The 22360-nt window shown below is 41.1% G+C and overlaps 1 long non-coding RNA gene across 1 annotated transcript in view; it reads right to left on the bottom strand.

Moving 5' to 3' along the window:
- The window catches only part of LOC146829582 (uncharacterized), a 66779-nt gene extending 49105 nt beyond the window's left edge, over positions 1-17674 (bottom strand). Inside the window, exons 1-2 of the long non-coding RNA XR_014962270.1 lie at positions 17563-17674; positions 16869-16982 (exon numbers count right to left, since the gene is read on the bottom strand). This is a non-coding gene — a long non-coding RNA (uncharacterized LOC146829582). The remainder of the gene's footprint in view (positions 1-16868; positions 16983-17562) is intronic.
- Positions 17675-22360: the final 4686 nt, after the last annotated feature.

Raw genomic sequence — 22360 nt, 5'->3', positions numbered from 1 at the left:
AATTTCATACATGTGCCAGGACGAAGAATGAGAAGGTTGGAAACCAAAAGATTTGGTTGTCACCTATGTGGAATGAGAAACAAAACGAAGAGACACTGTCATCAAGGGAGTCACATAAAGACAAAAAGAGATGACCTGTGAGTGCACCTTGGGGGAAACCAACTGGAAATGAGGTAGGTGTGGACAGCTTTGAGTTTTTCCGGGTGACGGAAATAGATAAGGGACAAGAATATAATGCAGATTTATGAGTGTGTGTTTTTGTGCGCAGAAAGACCAGAATGTTTTCTATAGGTAATTATGCATTCATATTGAGGATATTTAGAGGAATGTGTAATCGTGTGCATGTAATTGTGCGCACCACAGTGTCAGCATCTGAGTGAATATTTTGGTGCAGGTGCTGCTTGTCTGGGTGTATTTCCAAGAATGTTTACCATATATGTTTGTGTAGGCTGGGCAAATATGTTGTTGGGTGGTCACATGTTTCTGCAGTGTTAGGGGTATGTTGGGATTTTGGTGTTTATGTGTTAGCTTAAGTTTCTAAAAGTGGTGTGCATTGGTGGGCTTGTGTTTTTCACTGTTGGTCACATTTATACTTTTTGCAGGAGGCCATTGTTTTAAATAACTGTGGGTTATTTGTTTGGACAAGACAGTGTTGTGGTGATTTCTTAGGATTACTTTTCGGTCTTTACTTCGAGATTATCATTTTATGTTTATTTGTATTTTCCTTCTATTGGTCTACAAAATGCTAAAATAACTAATTATTACTGAACAGAAAGTGTTTTAGTGCTATCATTGCCTCCCCATTTTTAACTTCAATGAACAAAAACAAAATTACAAAAGAACAAGAGAGTAAGGAAATGGAACTAGTACTTGCCCCTTTCCCTGAGTAATATACAAAAACAACGTGGACAAGTCCTTAACAGGTTAAGGTCATGGTTGTCGACCTGCACCTTGGTAGAGGAACGCAGACAACAAGTGGTTGTCTTAGGAATCCCCTCACCCACCTACCTAGTAGGTGGCATGCTTCATCATCGGGGTCCAGCTGGATTGTTGAGTGCAATCCAGCTGTGCTTCAACGCCTGATTTACAGCGGAGCAGGATATTTTGTGGAAAGTGAAGTGCTATGTGAAGTGAAAGTAAATGATATAAATGTCTCTAGCAAATGCCCTTATAAAAGTTTTAATTGAAGGGTCCTAGGACATGAGTAAAAACATAGTCGGGATATGTATGAGGTAGGATTGTGCCTCAATATCCCTTGAAAAGTGTAGGTCTACTAGTTTCAGCCTTCTGCGATATTCGTGAGGCTTTCTTCAGGACCAGTGGAGTGAGTGTGGCCAAAAAGGTTTTAGAGGTCACTGTGGTGTGTATATCAGCGCACACCCTAAAGCGCGCTGTGAGTGTGGTGGGATCTTGTTACTTACAGATCCTGCGTGATGAGTATCTGAAAAGGAAAAGTACATTACGACATGTATATATAATAAACAGCCATTCGGTAACATGCATGTCTGACATATCTGCGCTCCTCCATGCATAGGGTAGTGGAGACATGGCTAAAAGATTGGAATGAAGGCACCATGCATGTGACATCGTGACTGCATGATGATTGCTATCTGAAAAATAACCGTGCGTGGCTATAATGTGCTGTGGGAGCACATAATTATATGCGTGTCGTTGGTTTGCACAAACTTCTTCTTGTATATTTATGCGTGTGTATGGATTCATGGATCCTGTCACACAGTGGAACTTCCTTTTATGGGGACCCTGCGGGGATGAAAACAACTATGATAAAGGATGCGGTAAAGAATATTACACGCACCGCAACTCGGGCGCTGTGGCAAAGGGCGCATGTACTCACGTTTGTCTCAGGATAGTAACCGCTGTAACAGGAAGTTCCACTGTGTGACAGGATCCATTAATCCATACACACGCTGAGTTAATGTGAGCCTGCATATATGTTGTTTGTCAGTCTGTCCCGTCTGTGCACTCATCCATGTTTAATGTGTTCTCTTTTTAAACCACGCGCAACCAAAATCACTGGATAAAACGTTTTAAACATCACTTAATGTGCCATAACGCGATAAGTTTGACGTAAAATAGTCAACATATATTGATAAACACGCATAAATATACAAGGAGTAGTTTGTTCAAAACCACGACACGCATATAATTATGTGCGAAAGGAGTAGCTATTTTAATCAAAAAAGCTGCTCTAGCGATGTTAGGCGAATGCATGGTTGACCAGTTGGGGAGGTGGGCAATTGCTAGGATAAAAATCAATGGGGCCTGGTTGACTTTTGTAAGCTACTATGGGCCGAAATTGGATGATCCGGCCACGTTATATACTTTACTTCTTCATCTAACTAAAGTTAATGATTATATAATATTAAGGGGTGATTTTAATCTGGTCTTAGACCCGAGTCAAGATTCTACCTCACCTAGGGTAGCATCTAATACACAAAAAGTGAGAGTGGCCTTAAGACAACTAATGTCAGATATAGGGCTAGTAGATATATGGAGAGAGATGGCCAATAAGTCTAAAACAAATGGTGGGAAATTTACGTTTCACAATAAAAAATGTGGACACCGGTCCAGAATTGACTTCTTTTTAGTGGACGCAGCGGCAAGTAGAAACACTATGTCAGTCAGCCACGTCCCAGAGCATATGTCAGATCACTCCGCAGTCATTTAAAAAATAGCTATGAATGGTGCCCGCCCACCTCGGAGGTGGACTATCAATCGAGCATTACTATTAGAAAGCACTATAATGGAAAAACTAAGAGTAGAAACTAAAGAGTTCTTTGATGTTAATCTTAACTCAGCTCCAGCCCAAATAGTATGGGATACTTATAAGGCTTTTTTGAGAGGCTCTTTAATAGCTATTTCCATTTCACAGTCTAAGAAAGTACAAGAAGAGACCAAAAAGTTAGAGGCTGAGATAAACAGACTCCAAGAAAGCCTTGAAAGGGAGCATGGGAATCCAAATATCTTAAACAGGCTAACAACTGCAAAACATAATCTCGCCGATTTTCTAGAAGTCATAATTTAAAAAAAGTGGGATGCTAGCAAACTAGCTCATCATGAATACGGGGAGGGGTGTAGTAAGCTCCTCGCATGGAAAACATAAATTGATCAAACAAGAAATTGGATAATGGACCTCCGGTGTTCAGATACTGGCAATATAATCACGGATTATGCCGAAATCGAGGAGGCCTTTGTTCAATTTTTAAAAAACTCATACACGGAGGAGACGACACTTGATGAAAACTACATGGATGAATTCTTATCAGAGCTAGCTCTTCCCTTGCTCCAACAAAACGAAAAAGAGCAAATAAATTGCCCCATATCTATCGAAGAAATTATTCAAACTATTAGCTCTTTAAAAAAAGGAAAAGCGTCCGGTCCCGACTCCACTCCTAATGAGATCTATATTATACTAAAAGAAGAATTGGCACCTATTCTTCTCCAATTATTTAATGTATCCTTTATAGAAGGTCATAGTCCCCCCGTTTCATGGGAAGAGGCAATCATCACAATACTCTTGAAACCAAAAATAAAATCCAAGACTCTGTGAGTAACAGAGGGCCTATTTCTCTTTTAAACTGTGATCATAAAATCTACACACAGATTATCACTAAACGTTTAGATAAAGTAATAGGCCCTCTAATACACCCAGACCAAAAATGGTTCATGAAAGGGAGGCAGCTTAGTGAATTAACACAAGATCTCATAGGGGCTATAGATATGGCTCAGACTTACAAGACCCCTTTGGCAGTAATGACATTCGATGCTGCCAAAGCTTTCGATTGAGTCAATTGGTCCTTCCTGTTCAAAGTAATACAGCGTTTTAATTTAGGTGAAATATGTCTGACAGCAATTAAAGCCATATACAAAAACCCCTCAGCAAAAATTCTCATTAATGGGAAATTAACTAGATCTATGCAAATTGGAAGAGGAACTAGACAAGGATGTCCCCTTTCCCCTTTACTTTTTAATATCTATATTGAACCCCTTGCTTGCAAATTAAGAGCCTTTCAGAATATCATCCCCTTCAGATGTAATGGCTGGGAGAAAAAAATCGGTTTGTATGCGGACGACCTCGTCATTTACACCGGCAATTTGGAAAGATCATACCCAGAAATTTGGTCAGAGTTAGAGAACTTTGGAAAGGTCTCTGGATACCTTCTTAACCAACAAAAAACATAACTTATGAAATGGAATACTAATTTTAGAAGTATTTACACAAAAAAGGAAATAAGATACCTGGGAATCCAGATAGTCCAAAACATCGACAAAATAGCCCAAGTTAACTTTGATAAAGTAACAAAGAAAGTCAGCTCTCAATTACAATCATGGGGGGCACTCTCCCTTTCCTTTTTGGGTAAATCTAATCTATTGAAAATGTCAATCCTGCCAAAATATACGTTTTTGTTTAATACCATCCCCCTAGATTTCCCAAAAATTTGGTTTAAGAAGGTGCAAGGGCTCTTTTCAAGTTTTATGTGGGGAAACAAAAGCCCAAGAATAGCTTTAAAAAAACTTAGAAAGAGAAAAGAATATGGAGGAATAGTAACTCCTGAATTATTTTTGTATTTTTGTGCCTTCCAGTTAAAAAACTTTCGGCAATTAATGATGGAAAGTTCAACCTTTTCTCCTGTTTATAAAGCTTTAACAACTGACTTTACTCAACAAGCAGGGTGCTTTCGTTTAAAATTTTGCCACCCAAATTTTTTTTTAAAGGTACAATTGAAGATTTTGTTATCAGCTATAAAGCTTTGGTCTCAGGTGAGACGCCTCCTAAAAATCCCTTACTATAACGACATCGCCCCAGTCTGGGATTCCCCAGGGACGCAGCTGTGTATGGAAGATGCTCTTGCGGTTTCCCTGCGGAGCTGTGGGATCACCACATGGGGGCAACTGCTCTTTGATGCGGAACCTATTTCTTGGTCCCACCTGTCGGCGATTTGTGGGAATTTGGTCTCAAAGTTCAAGTATTGTCGATTGCTAAGCTGGACAAAATCTATAGAAAAAGAGCTAAAAGGGGACTCGAATTTGGCACTAAAAATATGCTCCCGCCAAACAAAAACAAAAGAAGTGGCAGAGTGGTATTGGCTACTTGTCCAGAACGGGTAAGAGAAGCAGGCCTCGTTCACTGAGATATGGAAGAAGGTCCTGCCTGACGAAGACCTTGAAAATATTGGGCAAGTATCTATGTCTTCTCTATGGTCTTGTGTAAATGCTGCACCTTCAAAAAAGAACCACCTTTTTACAGTACACAAGGCCTATTGGACACCCCAGAAAATATCAAAAATGGGGAACCGGGAGATAAAGAAGTGTCCTAAAAGCGGAAAAGACAGAGCAAACGATGTCCATATGTTCTGGAGCTGCCCGGTAATACATTCTTATTGGAAAAAAGTGGGTAAGACCAATTCAGATATTATGGGGCTGGATATAAAATGAACAACTCTGTCTATAATTTTTGGGGTATTACCAAGGGAGGTAGACGGCCGTTTACTAACAAAAAGCCACAATGCTCTATTTTTCACTTTGATACTACTAGCTCGTAGGGAGCTTTGCATTAAATGGATTTTGCCCTGTCCCCCTACGGAAGAAGAATGGATTCATTCCATTCAGAGAGTATCCTCTTTAGAACAATCTGGTAAATACACTAAAAAAACAAAATACTGGGAAATATGAGATAAATGGGTGGAGGCAGGCCCCCCTCACATAAAAAGTTTAATTGTGTGCATGTGGTTATGCGCACCACAGTGTCAGCATCTGAGTGAATATTTTTGTGCAGGTGCTGCTTGTCTGGGTGTGTTTCCAAGAATGTATACCATATATGTTTATGTAGGCTGGGCATATATGTTGTTGGGTGGTCACATGTTTCTGCAGTGTTTAGGGGTATGTTGGTATCTTGGTGTTTTTGTGTTAGCTTAAGTTTCTAAAAGTGGTGTGCAGTGGTGGACATGTGTTTTTCACTGTTGGTCACATTTATACTTTTTTGCAGGAGGCCATCGTTTTAAATAACTGTGGGTTGTTTGTTTGGACAAGACAGTGTTGTGGTGATTTCTTAGGATTACTTTTCGGTCTTTACTTAGAGATTATCAATTTGTGTTTATTTGTATTTTCCTTCTATTGGTCTAAAAATGCTAAAATAACTAATTATTACTGAACAGAAAGTGTTTTAGTGCTATCATTGCCTCCCCATTTTTAACTTCAATGAACAAAAACAAAATTACAAAAGAGCAAGAGAGTAAGGAAATGGAACTGGTACTTGCCCCTTTCCCTGAGTAATATACAAAAACAACGTGGACAAGTCCTTAACAGGTTAAGGTCATGGTTGTCGACCTGCACCTTGGTAGAGGAACGCAGACAACAAGTGGTTGTCTTTGGAAACCCCTCACCCACCTACCTAGTAGGTGGCATGCTTCATCATCGGGGTCCAGCTGGATTGACGAGTGCAGTCCAGCTGTGCTTCAACGCCTGATTTACAGCGGAGCAGGATATTTTGTGGAAAGTAAAGTGCTATGTGAAGTGAAAGTAAATGATAAAAATGTCTCTAGGAAATGCCTTTATAAAAGTTTTAATTGAAGGGTCCTAGGACATGAGTAAAAACAGTCTGGATATGTATGAGGTAGGATTGTGCCTCAATATCCCTTGAAAAGTGTAGGTCTACTAGTTTCAGCCTTCTGCAATATTCGTGAGGCTTTCTTCAGGACCAGTTGAGTGAGTGTGGCCAAAAAGGTTTTAGAGGCCACTGTGGTGTTTATATCAGCGCACACCCTAAAGCGCGCTGTGAGTGTGGTGGGATCTTGTTACTTACAGATGCTGCGTGATGAGTATCTGAAAAGGAAAAGTACATTACGACATGTATATATATAAACAGCCATTTGGTAACATGCATGTCTTACATATCTGCGCTCCTCCATGCATAGGGTAGTGGAGACATGGCTAAAAGATTGGAATGAAGGCACCATGCATGTGACATTGTGACTGCATGCATGATTGCGATCTGAAAAATAACCATGCGTGGCTACAATGTGCCGTGGGAGAACATAATTATATGCGTGTCGTGGTTTTTCACAAACTAATTCTTGTATATTTATGCGTGTTTATCAATATATGTTGACTATTTTACGTCAAACTTATCGCGTTATGGCACATTAAGTGATGTTTAAAAAATGTTATCCAGGGATTTTGGTTGTGCGTGCTTTAAAAAGAGAACACATTAAACATGGATGAGTGCACAGACGGGACAGACTGACAAACAACATATATGCAGGCTCACATTAACTCAGCGTGTGTATGGATTCATGGATCCTGTCACACAGTGGAACTTCCTGTTACAGCGGTTACTATCCTGAGCCAAACGTGAGTACATGCGCCCTTTGCCACAGCGTCCGAGTCGCGGTGCATGTAATATTCTTTACCGCATCCTTTATCTTAGTTATTTCCATCCCCGCAGGGTCTCCATAACAGGAAGTTCCACTGTGTGACAGGATCCATGAATCCATACACACGCATAAATATACAAGAAGTAGTTTGTGCAAAACAACGGCATGCATATAATTATGTGCTCCCACAGCACATTGTAGCCACGCATGGTTATTTTTCAGATAGCCATCATGCATGCAGTCACGATGTCACATGCATGGTGCCTTCATTCCAATCTTTTAGCCATGTCTCCACTACCCTTCGCATGGAGGAGCGCAGATATACAAGACATGCATGTTACCGTATGGCTGTTTATATATATACATGTCGTAATATACATTTCCTTTTCAGATACTCATCGCGCAGGATCTGTAAGTAACAAGATCCCACCATACTCACAGCGCACTTTAGGGTATGCACTGATATACACACCAAAGTGGCCTCTAAAACCTTTTTGGCCACACTCACTCCACTGGTCCTGAAGAAAGCCTCACGAATATCGCAGAAGGCTGAAACTAGTAGACCTACACTTTTCAAGGGATATTGAGGCACAATCCTACCTCATACATATCCCGACTATGTTTTTACTGATGTCCTAGGACCCTTCAATTATAACTTTTATAAGGGCATTTGCTAGAGACATTTATATCATTTACTTTCACTTCACATAGCACTTCACTTTCCACAAAATATCCTGCTCTGCTGTAAATCAGGCGTTGAAGCACAGCTGGATTGCACTCAACAATCCAGCTGGACCCCGATGATGAAGCATGCCAGCTACTAGGTAGGTGGGTGAGGGGATTCCTAAGACAACCACTTGTTGTCTGCGTTCCTCTACCAAGGTGCAGGTCGACAACCATGACCTTAACCTGTTAATGACTTGTCCACGTTGTTTTTGTATGAAAACAAAATTAGGCATAACCGCTGTCATGGAGACAATAGATGTGGGACCATTACAACAAACAAGCTCACCCAACAGTTCACCTCCCATGTATAAACACAAATGACCCAGTACTGAATTTGGCGCTACTCTTACTTATTTTGATGTATTTTTATGTTTCTCGATTGCTGCTATACCTAAAAGTTGTTAGTGCGCTTTACAAGTAACAGTTATGAAATAGGGATCTTATAAGGTTTGTAGACAAAAGATGAAAGTGGTACTATTGTATAGTTGAAAGGAGGCTGGGTAGATTGGGGTAACATGACCGTGAAACAAAGTAGCTAGATCAGAACAGATGTATGTAATAAATGTTGGAAAATGGCCCTATCTGAGGGGTCACTTCAAACTTTTTGCCTTCCTCCTCTTCTTTTCCTGTCCCCGTTTGTGTTGGCTTTAGGACTCTGAGCACTTTACCACTGCTAACCAGTGCTAAAGTGCTTATGCTTTCTCCTCTAAACATGGCAAAATTGGCACATTCCCAATTTGCATATTTAAGTCCTTAGCAAAGTGCAATACAGGTACCCAGGGCTTGTAAATTAAATGCTATTAGTGGGCCTGCATCCCGGATTGTGCCACCCACTTAAGTAGCCCCTTAACCATGTCTGAGGTTTGCCACTGCAGAGCCTGTGTGGGGAGTTTTAAACTGCCATGTCGACCTGGCAAGTTAAACCTCTTGCTAGGCCCAAACCTTGCTTCTTAATACATATAAGTCACCACTAAGGGAGGCACTGGACAGCCCAAGGGCAGGGTGCAGTGTATTTCAAAATTTGGACATGTACTTTCAAGTTTTACATTTCCTGGTAGTGAAAAACTCAAATTTGTTTTTCACTACTGCGAGGCCTATCTCTCCCATAGGATAACATTGGGATTACCTTATTGCATTTTATAAGTGTAATTTCCAATTAGGGAGAGATTGGACTCCCAAGTTTGGCGTCTCTGGAACCACAATGTAAAATCACAACTAATGGTGAAGTTGGATATTAAATTGCAATTTTGAAAATGCCACTTTTAGAAAGTTGGCATTTTCTTACTTTAGTCATTTGGAGCCTGCTGCCTGTCTCTGACTACACATCTAGGCTGGCTGACAGCTGGGCTTTGTGCATTCTCTCTAGACAGCCACACACAAAGGGTGCTTAGGTGTGACCTGATGGGCCACCCACATCCTGATGGGCCATCCTGGGCAGGATGGGGGAAGAAGCTGGACACAGCCTCACACTTACATCTGAATAGGCTGTGTTGTGCCCCACACAAAGGGCTGCATACCCCCCTGTAGTGAGTCGGGAGCAGGGCAGGAAGGGCAGGGACTCTGTGCACTTCAAATGCATCTCTGTGAATTCTCCCCAACTTCAGAGGCCCAACTTGGTATAAGTACTGGACCTCAGACACCACCACTTCAGTACACCTCTTGTCTTGTGAAGACTATGCCAGGAAGAAGAACTGCTGTGCTTCTGAAGAACTGCCACTCTGTTGGGTGGCTGTTTTGCTGAACTCCTGCCCTGCTGTGCTGAACCTCCTGACTCTTGTTCCCTTGTCTGGGTGAGAAAGACGGGACCTGCATCATATGAACCTAGAGTGACTCCTAGGGCTTGCTAGCTTACCTACTGATTGAAGTCTCAGGGACATAAAAGACTTACAACTTACCCAAATCACCATTCCCATTCTGCATCATCTGACCAACACCTTGGCATCCAACTCCCTGCATTTCAGGACCAATACCAGAAACAGAACCTGGATTTACCACATACGGGCCATTTTGTGCTAACTTTGTCTGAGCCAACTTGAATTTCTCCTTGTTTATCTTCTCTCTTGCTTCCCAATCATCACTGCAATACTTTGTGTATCACAGGATCTCATCCAGTAGCTTCAACTGCCAATAAATCACATTCTGCTGAATATGTTAGTTAATCTGTGGGCACAACCCAAGAACAAACTAACAAGCAAAATGGCTGAGATTTCTATGCCACTATGCTGGCGGAAAGCCTTCATAAGTCTATCATAATTAGCATGAATAGACTCTTTAGACTCTTGGGTAGTTCTTGCTCTCTTCAACCAATCAATTTTTTTATGTGGCACCTTCGTTTTCAAAAGGTAATTGCCTGATTATATGTATTCATGATAGGAGAAGGAACATTTGTTTGAGTAACCCTCTATGGCTCATCAGTCAGCCACTGTGCTGCCACCTTACATTTAGGCCACAAATCACTAAGAATGATAATGCCAAAGAAGGTATTCAAATGCTCTCAAAGCACCGTCAAAGTTTTCACAAACCTGTCAACCTGAGTATACTAGAGGTCGGGATTTTCTCTCTGTTTCCTAAATTGATTAGTGAATGTGAACAGATCACCACAATTCCAAGGTATAGGAACATATCCACCCCAATGTACTTCTATCAGTGGGTAGTCTCTTACTTCTGTGTCATTTTTGCTGTTCTCATCTTCAGACCCTATATTTGTGTGGCCGATAGCACTTCACAGTGCAACACCACAAAACTTAACACACAAGTTACAATATAATAAATTCAATGTTTATCCTGAGATCTTAGGTTTCTATGAGTCCGATAACTAAACTTCAACCTTTGCAGCAAGCGTGCTTCTCTTCGTAAGCACAAGGAATATACACAATGCAGCATTTCAGATCATAACCTTGATACAGAGTCCTTCTGGACACAAATGGACACCACACTGCGAAATACACTAATTCATTAAACCTGCAAACACCACAATGCTTGACAATACACAACCAAAGAAGCTTAAACCTGTTATGCTCACAGTACTAGTGCACTTCAACCTCTTCAGGAGCACTGAAAGATTACCAGTCTCTAAATAGGAACATGCAACGTCAGGGACACGGCTGGGCTAGGGCAGATTTTTACTGTCTCTGGGGCAAATTCTAACTTCCTAAGCCTCAATGAGAGTCAACCTCTGCTACCAACTGAAGCAGTGGAGATGGGGTTTGCATCGTGCCAATCCTTGGAGCAAATTTAAGTACAAGCTGTACTCTAGTGGATGGACCTTTATCTTGAATTGAGGCATAGCATCAGTTATTTAACAATACATTAATAACAGTGAAGAACATTAGGCTTCACATGAATGACAGAGAGGAGTAGATCTGCAAACCATGAATGTATACCAAGCAACGCAAGGCCACCTTGCCATTCTTGGTAAATCTGAAGTAACACAAGGCTGTGCAAGAAGCTGCCTTGCATACTCTACACTGGGAAGGTGTTTCATTGGTGGAGAGTTGGTGTGCCCACGCATCCAACCATGGATTTTGGTGCATTCCCAGATTTTCCAACACTAGTAAACCTGGAAATGCATAAACATAGTACGCCTTCCGAGGGGAGGCGCAATAAGGAGAGATATTCTTATTTCTCCTCAGTACTTTCTCTTCCTAAGTGTACTATAGACAGAGGAAAAAGCCTTGTCTTACTGCATTGCATGAAATAATGATAAATTTGCCCGAAGGTATTTAAAGAGAGTAATATGCTAATTTTATAAAATTTGCTACCACTGAAGAGAATTTCCTGAAACCTAAGCTGGGGATTCAGATGAGTACAGGAAAAATAAAACAGCAGTTTAACGCTGTCAGCCAGTAAATCCTCTGTAGGCAGAAAAAAAGGAAGATTCAATCAGGCAAGGAAAGATAAAATTACTCGAGAGTTAAACTCGATAAGCGGGGCAAAATAAGCTTGGAGTCTCAAAAGAGTGGAATGGGACATCCACTCACCCCCTCATAACCATACTTAGTCAGCAGCTCAAACTGAATATTTCATTAGAACTTACTGGGCCCTGGCGTAGGCCAACATCATCAAGCACATATCCAATTGGAGCCATGTCCTTAACATCTATGTGCGTCACAAACTCGATGGCTATTCTTAAAGTTATTGATTCAATTTCTGTTTTTATTTTGAGTTTCATCTACGTGATCAATCGTCTGGATCGTGATCCATTTCCTATTTACAAGACACATCGACTTGAGAATACTGAACCCATTAGTTGTACCTTGATGTACTTAATGTGGATCACTGACATAATATCGATGCATACAATGCTGAACCCAAAAATATTGGACAATATATATCATTAACAAAAATATCACAATCTTATACCTAAAAAAAACACATATAGGAACACAAATATTGTTTTAAAAAATATAGATTTTTACTTATATCGAAAACACAAATATCGGAAACAAAATATGGTTACTTTACTTAAACATATGATATTTCAAAAATATCACCTCACAAAATAGCGACTACAAAAATATTGTCAAAATAATTACATCATCATTAATAAACAAAAAAACAACTTTTTATGTTAAATAAATAATTGCAATAAATATTAAACAATATATCCAAACGCTTGAATAGAAAAAAATTACATCACCAAAATAATTATAATTTAGCCTGATAAAATATATACCTATATACATACCAATATAGAGGCAAAAAAAGTATATACACCACAAACATGTATACAACAATCTAAATAATAATATATTTATATCTATATCTATCTATCTATCTATCTATCTATCTATCTATCTATCTATCTATCTATCTATCTATCTATCTATCTATCTATCTATCTATCTATCTATCTATCTATCTATCTATCTATCTATCTATCTATCTATCTATCTATCTATCTATCTATCTATCTATCTATCTATCTATCTATCTATCTATCTATCTATCTATCTATCTATCTATCTATCTATCTATCTATCTATCTATCTATCTATCTATCTATCTATCTATCTCAATATATATATCCATTACCTACTGGCGGTCGCCAGTAGGTAGTTATAGTTAGGACCCTCTTACCATAGGAAAACCGCAACATTCTATTTTGAATAACTTTGGCGCCGGTCGACTAATCCTCGCCAAATTTTCAAAATAGGTGGGGCGCTGCGCTCCGCTCCTACCCTGAAAGTCTCGGGGGGATTCGTCAAGCGGGGGCTGAGATAAAAGGGGGGTCCCAAAACGCGTTTTTCCCATGCATTTTTCCATAGGACCTTTAGACACAGCCACAGCCCAAACGGCTGAACAGAGTTAAATGAAATTTGGCAGAGAGGTAGTCCTCAGGTCAAGGAAGTGCCTTTTGTAGGTTTGGTGTAAATCTGTTCAGTAGATTCTGAGAAAATAGCCTTTAAATCAATATATATATCTGAGCCAGCTTACGGTGCGCTTACGGTGCGCTTACCGTACGCGTACGGTGACATGCGCGGGCGCGATTCTGATTGGCTGTTAGATCTTAGTAAACATTCGAATCGGTCGAAACCAGGAAGCGGCGGCCGCCATTTTCTCTCTCGCACTCTGAGTGGGGATTAAAAAACAAAGGACAAAAACATGTAAAGGGGCTGTTGAGACAGCTCCTAAGCACCTAGCCATGTTGGGGGAGTCCCCAAAGATCCCCCAAGGCCAAAAACGGAATTTTAATTTTTTCGATAATTTTGCCGATTACGCTTAAAAAAGTATCCATACTCTCCCCACCCCATGTGCAGGGCACCATTTGTGCATGGCATATCAAAGATGTGAAAAATTAAAATATTACCTTTCACAATGAAGCGCATCATATGTCCTCCATGTGCGCACGGTGCGCGAAGCGCATCGTGCGTACATGGCCCATCTAGCGTAACGTGGGCACGCGGTGCGCGTAGCGCACCGCGTGCCCACCGTGCGTGCACGGCACTAACTGCGTAAAGTTGGCGCGCGGTGCGCGAAGCGCACCGTGCGCGCACGGAACGAACTGCGTTAAGTGGGCGCGCACGCCACGAATGGCGTAAAGTAACTTAGCATTTAAAAAACCGTACAAATTCACTGAAAAAACCATAGGTTTCACACACGTTATAGTTAGGAATTAGCATTTAAAAAACCTTGCAAATTCACTGAAAAAACCATAGGTTTCACACATGTTATAGTTAGCGGAAATTTTACTGATAAAAAACCAATGAAATTCCCCCGTTATAGTTAGTGCAGGCAACTATAACTCACGCGACCGCAATCTTCTGCTGATGACATATGTGTCTTTATGAAAAAAAAATATTTGTAATATATGTATAGCTAAAAATTTATGGAAGAAGACATGGGCAAATAAGTGTCTAAATACAGTATTAGCATCAGCAGAGGATTGCGGTCGCGTGAGTTATAGTTGCCTGCACTAACTATAACGGGGGAATTTCATTGGTTTTTTATCAGTAAAATTTCCGCTAACTATAACATGTGTGCAACCTATAGTTTTTTCAGTGAATTTGCAAGGTTTTTTAAATGCTAATTCCTAACTATAACGTGTGTGAAACCTATGGTTTTTTCAGTGAATTTATATATATTGAGATATATATATATATAGATATATATGAACACCCCTTTACTGAGAAGTTTAACAACAACAAACAATAAAGATTATTGTCCTGATTCCTTGTGTCTTTTGTAAAGATGTAGTCCACCACAAGGAGAGTTGATCAGGAAGCTTTATTCCAACAACAGGTATACAAGTCTAACGGGCCCAGAGGATCAGCACCAACTGAAGCTGATGTTCTCATCCACTGTTCCCATATATTCTAGTACAGCATAACACTAAGTAGAGGAGCAGAACAATCCCAACATTCTATACCATAAGTAATGCAAGAGGAGGACACATGAAATACAATATGCAGCAATACATAGCAATGCATGGGACACCACATCTTTCTTTCTTTTTTATTCTTTCAATGAGTCAGTTAATACAGCATTACTGCCAAAAACTATTGCCAACACGTATTTTGCACTTACTAGTGCTTCTTCGGGCTGTTAAACATAGAAATCAACAATCATACATAAATTCAAAACTTACTCTAAAAAAACTTATACTGTGATGTCCAACAGTGTGTTTGACACTGTTAACGATTCGCAGTGGGTCACTAATGGACCTCCCTCATCAATATTCATGAGGTAGGTCACAATTTGTGTCCCATTGTGAATGGCTACAATCACAGGGATAATAGCCTTCTAGGGTCAGCAGACCGCCATGTCTGTGATTGCTTTTTAAATAACTCAATTTCTTTTTGTAATACAGCCCTTTTTCCTAAAAGGAAAACAGGATGCATTTCAAAAATAAAAACGAAAAGCTACCTTTTCATTTTGTAAGAGCAGGCAGTGGTCCCACGGACCACTGCCTGCTCTTAAAAAATGTTTGTGACCACATTCACAAAGAGGAAGGGGTCCCCCTGCTTGGGTATGGGTTACCACCAACTTGAAGTTGGTGGTAACTGATGTTTTGCGACCACATTCCCAGTCACAAAACATTCCTACATACCAGTGGGACTCGCTATTAGGAAGGGATGCCCTAATAGTGAATCGCAAACCATATCTTGTTAGCCGGTAATAGGTCACTGACTCGCAATATAGGGTTGTTACATGCCAAAAAGCATTTTACCGGTTGCAATTGGCCTGATGGGCCATTTCCGAGCAGTAAAATGCTTCGTCATCTGGCCCAAAATTAACACAAACTTACCCCCTAATTTATTCATTGGAAGATATGTGGTTTGGCAGACTACATCGCTCTGGACACAGACGGAATTTCAAATTCCAAACAGCATGGGGGAATGTCTATGACAGCACCATGTATATCTCCTATTGGGGGAGTGATTCGGTTAAGGACTGTGGAGACTGGAATCAACAAAAAAGTACCTCCCAGACCATAAATTTGCGTAAATTTCATTAAATAAGAATCTACAAAAGTCTTCCTTTTATTGTCCATAAATGGACTTTTAATCTTTCGTTATTTGTTTCCAAATAAAAAGTGATACCCTGTACTTGATTTTAATTTAAAAAAAGATTTTTTTTTGCCGATTGTTCGCCAATTATGTGTTTATATTTTTTATATAAACATTTTTACACATACATAGACTATTTACAAATTACACCGTAACAACAAAAGACAATAGATATTCAACATTATTTTGGGCAACTCCAAAACTTTGAGTTGCATAAAAAACATAAAAATGACCAACAATACAATACTTCATTACTTATATACAACATATATTTACAACCTCCTCACACCTCAAATCCTTTGAGGATGAATCTTGTGTGTAGCAAAATATCAAGTGTTATAACTGGTGTCCTTAGAGTAATTATTGTAGGGACCTAATTCCCTTTGGTCTTCTGTGTTATTTATGTGTCAATGCTATTCTATGGCCCTATGTAGGTCAGACCATTTGGTATTGTGCCAGGGTATCGTACAAAATTACGCTTCCCGTGATGCAGTGCTGTTTGTGCACTGACTATAGCAGTAATTACTAACTCTTGACCTCAATGATGGTTACACCAATGCGTTTCGACCTTCTGGGGTGGACCTGGGCTGCTGGTAAAGGGAAGGTCTTCTTCAGGGCAAATGTTCTTGTAGGACACTTTGGGTCTATTAAAGGATGTACAAATTACTTTTCCATTCATTTGCATTTGATGTATGGTGTGATCTGATACGTATATTGAAATTTTGTTCTAAAGACGTACCGTTTTCCAGGTTGATAAATGGATTGGAGCCTTTTGTTGTGGACTGGTCCTTACATGGGATTCTGTCTATCTATGTTCAAAGGGCTGTGAGCCTTGTCAGGCGGCTTCTTTAACCTGTGTTGGGGTACAAGGGGAGGGTGATCATTGCTGACTTGTAATGTTATCTCATATTGGGTTAACTGGGGGAGTCCAGATTAGTTCTTGTGCCAGTTTGATGTGCCCATTAGTTATCATTTATGTCATGCATTTCTACCCCAGTGGCAGGTGTTTTCTTTACGGGTCCCTGAATGGACCTTGGTTTTGATTACGATGATATGAGCTATAAATTATGCTGCCGTCTGGTGACAGTGCGCACCGTGTGACGAAAAGGTCATTGGTCTTATTGCATAATAAGTGCCTGGGTATACCTTGGTTTTAATTGCGATGTTGTGTGTTATAAATTATGCTACCATCTAATGGCAGTGCTCGCTGTATAGTGAGAAGGTCGTGCTCACGTTGTATATTTAGTTTAGCATTGTTCTTAATCTGAGCAAGAGCTGCCGTCGGGTGGCATTGCGCGCCGTGTAGTGAAAAGGTTATACTCCTGTTACATGTTTAGTGAAGCATCGTTCTTAAACTGAGCATACATCATGCATGTGACATGCTGCCTATGATGTGCATATGGTGGCTAGTTCCCCCATAGTTTCCTACTTACTTTGCTTCCTCCTTTTTCATTGAGTCGTGCTTCCTCTGTCCTCTTGCACTTGTTGTGTGGCAGTGCTCCTGTCGTTCTGCTGCTTTAAGCTGTTTAGTCTCTTACGCTCCGCCCGGTGTTTCTTCTTCGATTTGGGTGGAACCGGATATGGGAGGCCGGTGGGCGTAAGCGAGCTTTGGCTAGCCTGCGCCTGACTTCCTGTTGATGTGATTTGCCTGGCTTCCTTATTTACATTTGTTTTTATGATGACCTCGTCAAACCTGTGGTGGAGTCATAGGATGCCAATGCGGATGGAGATAACACTTTTGTTTTTGTCTCCTCTAGTGTGTTCATACGGAGGTGGCCCTTACTGATGTGTATTAACAGAATTATGTTTTCTTCATTGGCGATTTCCTGTTGGTATCGAGTGCCTATTGTGTGTGTTAAAAGCCTATATGATGCGCATTGCAACTATTATATGGGACCTTAGATACCCGTTTTATTTACAACCAGGTTGTTGGATGCTGATGAATCATATGGCAACAACTTATATGAAATCAATATTGACATATCTCGTGAAAGAAAACTAAGCTGGATGGTGGTGATTGTACATGAACGTATCCTATTACCTGTTGGTATGTGGTATGCTGTGAATTGTGTTTTGAGCTTTTCATATACAGTGCATTATTTCACTCATCTCTTTCGGACCATTATTGGTTGTGCCCAATCCTAAATTCATTTTGGCTTCAAACCGTGTCTGTGTAGCGTCCTCTTACATGTTTCAAGACTGTCCATTTTATGTCTTGTGGCCCATGTCCCTTTTCTTCGCAGTGCTGGACCATGGGAGCGTTCTGAACTTTGCATTTGATCCTCCATTTATGGACAATAATAGGAATACTTTTGTAGATTATTATTTAAGAAATGTATGCAAATTTATGGCCTGGGGTACTTTTTTGTTGACAGTATGACAGCACCATGGCACAGGAAGCCAAAGCAAACAATGCAGTGGAAGAATAACACAATGACTTCCAATCCACACCAGGCATAAGCCAACCTACACTGTTTAAATTTAAAGAAGCATTACAAAAAGAGAAAAGCTACCAACAACTATGAATGGAGCAATCTGTAACCCAATTTGCACTTAAATCTAGCAAACCAACTAAAAGAATGTACGAGATGCTACAATTTAAAGTCAAACTCTTCATAAACATCAAAGGAGTAGATTACTTAGCAATAATAGCCAAAAGCATATTATTAAAGAAATGCTAACCAACAAACTCCCAAAAAACTATAATATAATCTTAACCAATATGACACATCATTTTTTATATAAAGAATAAATATAATATTTTATTCCATCTGTCAGTTAAATAAGACTGATATAATCAAATAATATATAAATTATTTATAATAGAAATCTAACCCTCACTAACCAAAAAGCTCAGAAAAACAGATCCAATGAGTTATGAAATATAATTACAACACATAAAGTTAAAATATACATTTGCAAATAACAATCACATAATAGTTATGCAAATAATAAAATATAACAATACCCACCCAAAACAAATCATTTAAATATGACTTACTGTTCTGTAGTTTCAGATCATCTTCTGTATCCATGTAATCAAAAAGTATAATTCACCAAAAATGGGAAAATATTTGCCTAAAAGCCCCAAAAAATGCAATGATAAAACCAATCGAAAAGAGATCCCTCTAAGAAATCCAAAAAAAACCCAGAAAAAGTGTTTAAAAACCGGAAAAGGGTCCTGGAAACCCGAAAACAGAGGAAATCCCAGTTATAAATATATGTTTATTAGAAACCAAAAGAGAGTTCCTTTAAAAACATTTTTTTTAAAAAGGTAAATCCAAATGCCAACAGGATACGTTCCTAGAGAAAAATCTACAAAGTAAAACAGAAAACTCACCCGAAAAAGCAGTACTATCCCAAAGGGACACCTACATTACACTTAGGGCCTGATAACAACTTTGGCGGTAAGAGACCCTGTCGTCGAAACGGCATTGGATTCACCGCCGCACAGTTGGCAGTCCGACCGCCATATTACGATGCATGCGGTTTCATAGACAAAAGACCGCTGCTGCCAGGAAATTTCTACAACAGCGGGATAGGCTAATGCATCTGTTGGAGGGTGTACCACCAGTTTTACTGCTAGCCCAATCATGATTAGGGATGGGTGGTATACTCGGCTCCGCCGGTAGATTTTGCGGAGTTTTGCCCACTACGCACTCCACTTGGAACGTGGAGTTCAGCAAAACTCTGCCCATCGCCTGTAGCAGAGTTTACTGGTGCCCACCCCCAAGCTTCTACTCTGCCCAGCAGGAATCCTCATTGCTTTAGCACTCAGGACGTGTATAAAATGGATGCCCAGTGTGGGTGTGGGCGGTGACACACTGGAGGCTGTCAGCTGAAGGATTAATACTCCCAGCCCAGGAGGGAGGCGGTGACAACAGTTCGGCAGGCTGCTTCCTAATGACGTGTAAGCGAAGCACACCGTTCTGCTCTGGTTCAGTGCTGGAGGATTGGGGTCTGGCTGGGGTAAATCGGAGTGTGCAGTGAAGTCCTGGAAAAACTCTTGCATGTGTGGAAGGCGTACACTGCGGCGAGCTCCCAGAAGCGGATTCAGGCCTCACCTGCATTCACTGCTGTGAGAAATCCAGTCCACTCGCATCTGCCTCTGCAGCATGGCAACAGACCACCTCGCAGAGAATACGTGTTGCATGTAGGCGGCCTCGGCACTCTGAGCCTTGTGCAGATAGCCCAGCTGTGAAGACCCGAATATCTCCAGGGTGGTGCAGGTGGAGATTTCGGTGAGTGTTTTTGAATTAAGCCACATTCGATTCGATAATGCCGGATCTGAGAGTGTACCTCAAATGTTAATCTTGTACCTCGCTGTCTGCGAGTCGAGTGTGTTCACAGGAGCCTTACAACGGATTACACGGCCTACATATATTAGAGGATAATAAGAGAATTGCAAAGGCATTATTATTCCGGCACACCATTCTCTACCTCTTAAAATATTAGTTTCCTTGATGCTAGTCTTTCCCGTATAGCAGCAATTTTTTTTACCTGTATGATATCAATATAGTTGTACACATGGCTATGCATTACGTCATTGCCTTCAATTAATTTACATGTGAGCCATGTAATACATTGTATACTTGGATATTTCTTTTCCGTGTTATCTGCACTAAATAAAGTGTCTGTTAGCCATGTTCTTAAATGTGATTAGGGGCGAAAAATGTAATGGTTTTGACCAAGGCAGTTATGTAAAATGTTGCCATCCACAATAAACAAGCATATTTAGTTCAGTCCTTCTTCACCATGGGAGAAACACTCTTTTGCATATCTAATATGGGATTTGCACCCGTATAACTGGCACCGACGCCGCAGGTGGAAGCAACCGGCTATTTTGCAAGAGAGACCTAAAACATTTCCAAAGTGATGTTCAATGCAGTGCAGCCTTCTCAAAACAGCACAATACACTTACCCGCAGGGAGGTCAGTTTAGTTGTCCTGCCCGCTCCTGAGATTTGCAACAATAAGGTCAGCTGTAATCATGATTTTTAATGGCATCAACCAGTGCCCAAATGGAATTGGACAGAGTCCACGCACTTGTTCCGCAATGACTGCCAGAAGCTTTCAGTTCTATTTCTCATATAATACATATCGTTCTTTGGGACAGGCATCAAGTGTTATTTTCTAGGTACAGTTCCTAATTAGGAAAGGCGGCATTCCGCTGCATGCGGAACTCTGCGGAATTTCAGAGTTTTTAGATCCCACGAAGTAGAACTCTGCGAGCTCCGCCCACCCCTAATCACAATATGCATTCCCACGACTTGACTGTGGCAGTCCAACCACCACATCTGAGCTGGTGGAAAGGGAGGGATATTAGGCTGAAACTCACCTGTACTCACGTCGACACGTCCTGTGCTGCCATGGAGCCGATCGTACATGTCCTGCCTCTCCTGCAAAACCCACCCATTATGGTAGACTATATTCATTTGCATTTCTATCAACTTCTGAGCAAATTGTTGCCCCGCCATGGATATGTCAAGGGGTTTGGGGTCCCTGGGATAAACATATTTTGTGGGCCAGTGCGGCAAGGTGGGATCGGCCAAGGGGAAGGACTATGACAATGCGGACTGGTGGACTGCCACACCGCTCTCCCCCCCCCATTTTTCACCAGCAGAACGCATGGCCTAGCATCCCCTCCGGCAGTGTCGACTTCCAGGAAGAGGGAGATGTCTGTGAGTGGCAATTCGCACCCCGCGAGACTCTGACCCCACGTCACCACGTTCGGCACGATAAGGAGGAAGGAGGACGAGAAGGAGGTGTGTGTTTTAACCGGAGCGGAGGAAGAGGCGTGTGAGCAGAGCGTTGAGTGTCACGGAGGAAGCGGAGCATCAGGAGAGAGAGCAGACCATGCAACAGTACCATCTGGAGCCCCGGGAGAGCAAGGAGGCCAACGACCCCGCTACTCACCCAGCCACGCTCCAGGAGGAGCGTGGCTGTTACAGGTGCGAGAGAAGTTTGCGGGCTGGGTTGGGAGGAGGGACAGGTGCACAGAGTAGATACTGAGAACTCCCCCTCCATTACTTCTCCCCTCTTCACCTCACCTGGAGCACCCTCACCGATTCCCTCCCGCGTTTGCAGTGTGTCACGGATGTTACGGTGTCCCCTCACTTCCCCTCCCTTCGGGTTGGAACGCAACCAAACCCTCACGACAGTCTCTTTTCTTTGTCTCCCTGCGACCTGCATCACGGAGCACACAGGTACCTGTCGCAAGACTCTCTGGGAG

Source organism: Triturus cristatus, chromosome 5_2, assembly GCF_964204655.1.
Source record: "Triturus cristatus chromosome 5_2, aTriCri1.1, whole genome shotgun sequence".
In the NCBI taxonomy this organism is placed as follows: domain Eukaryota; kingdom Metazoa; phylum Chordata; class Amphibia; order Caudata; family Salamandridae; genus Triturus; species Triturus cristatus.
This window is presented reverse-complemented; position numbering and strand designations above follow the sequence as displayed.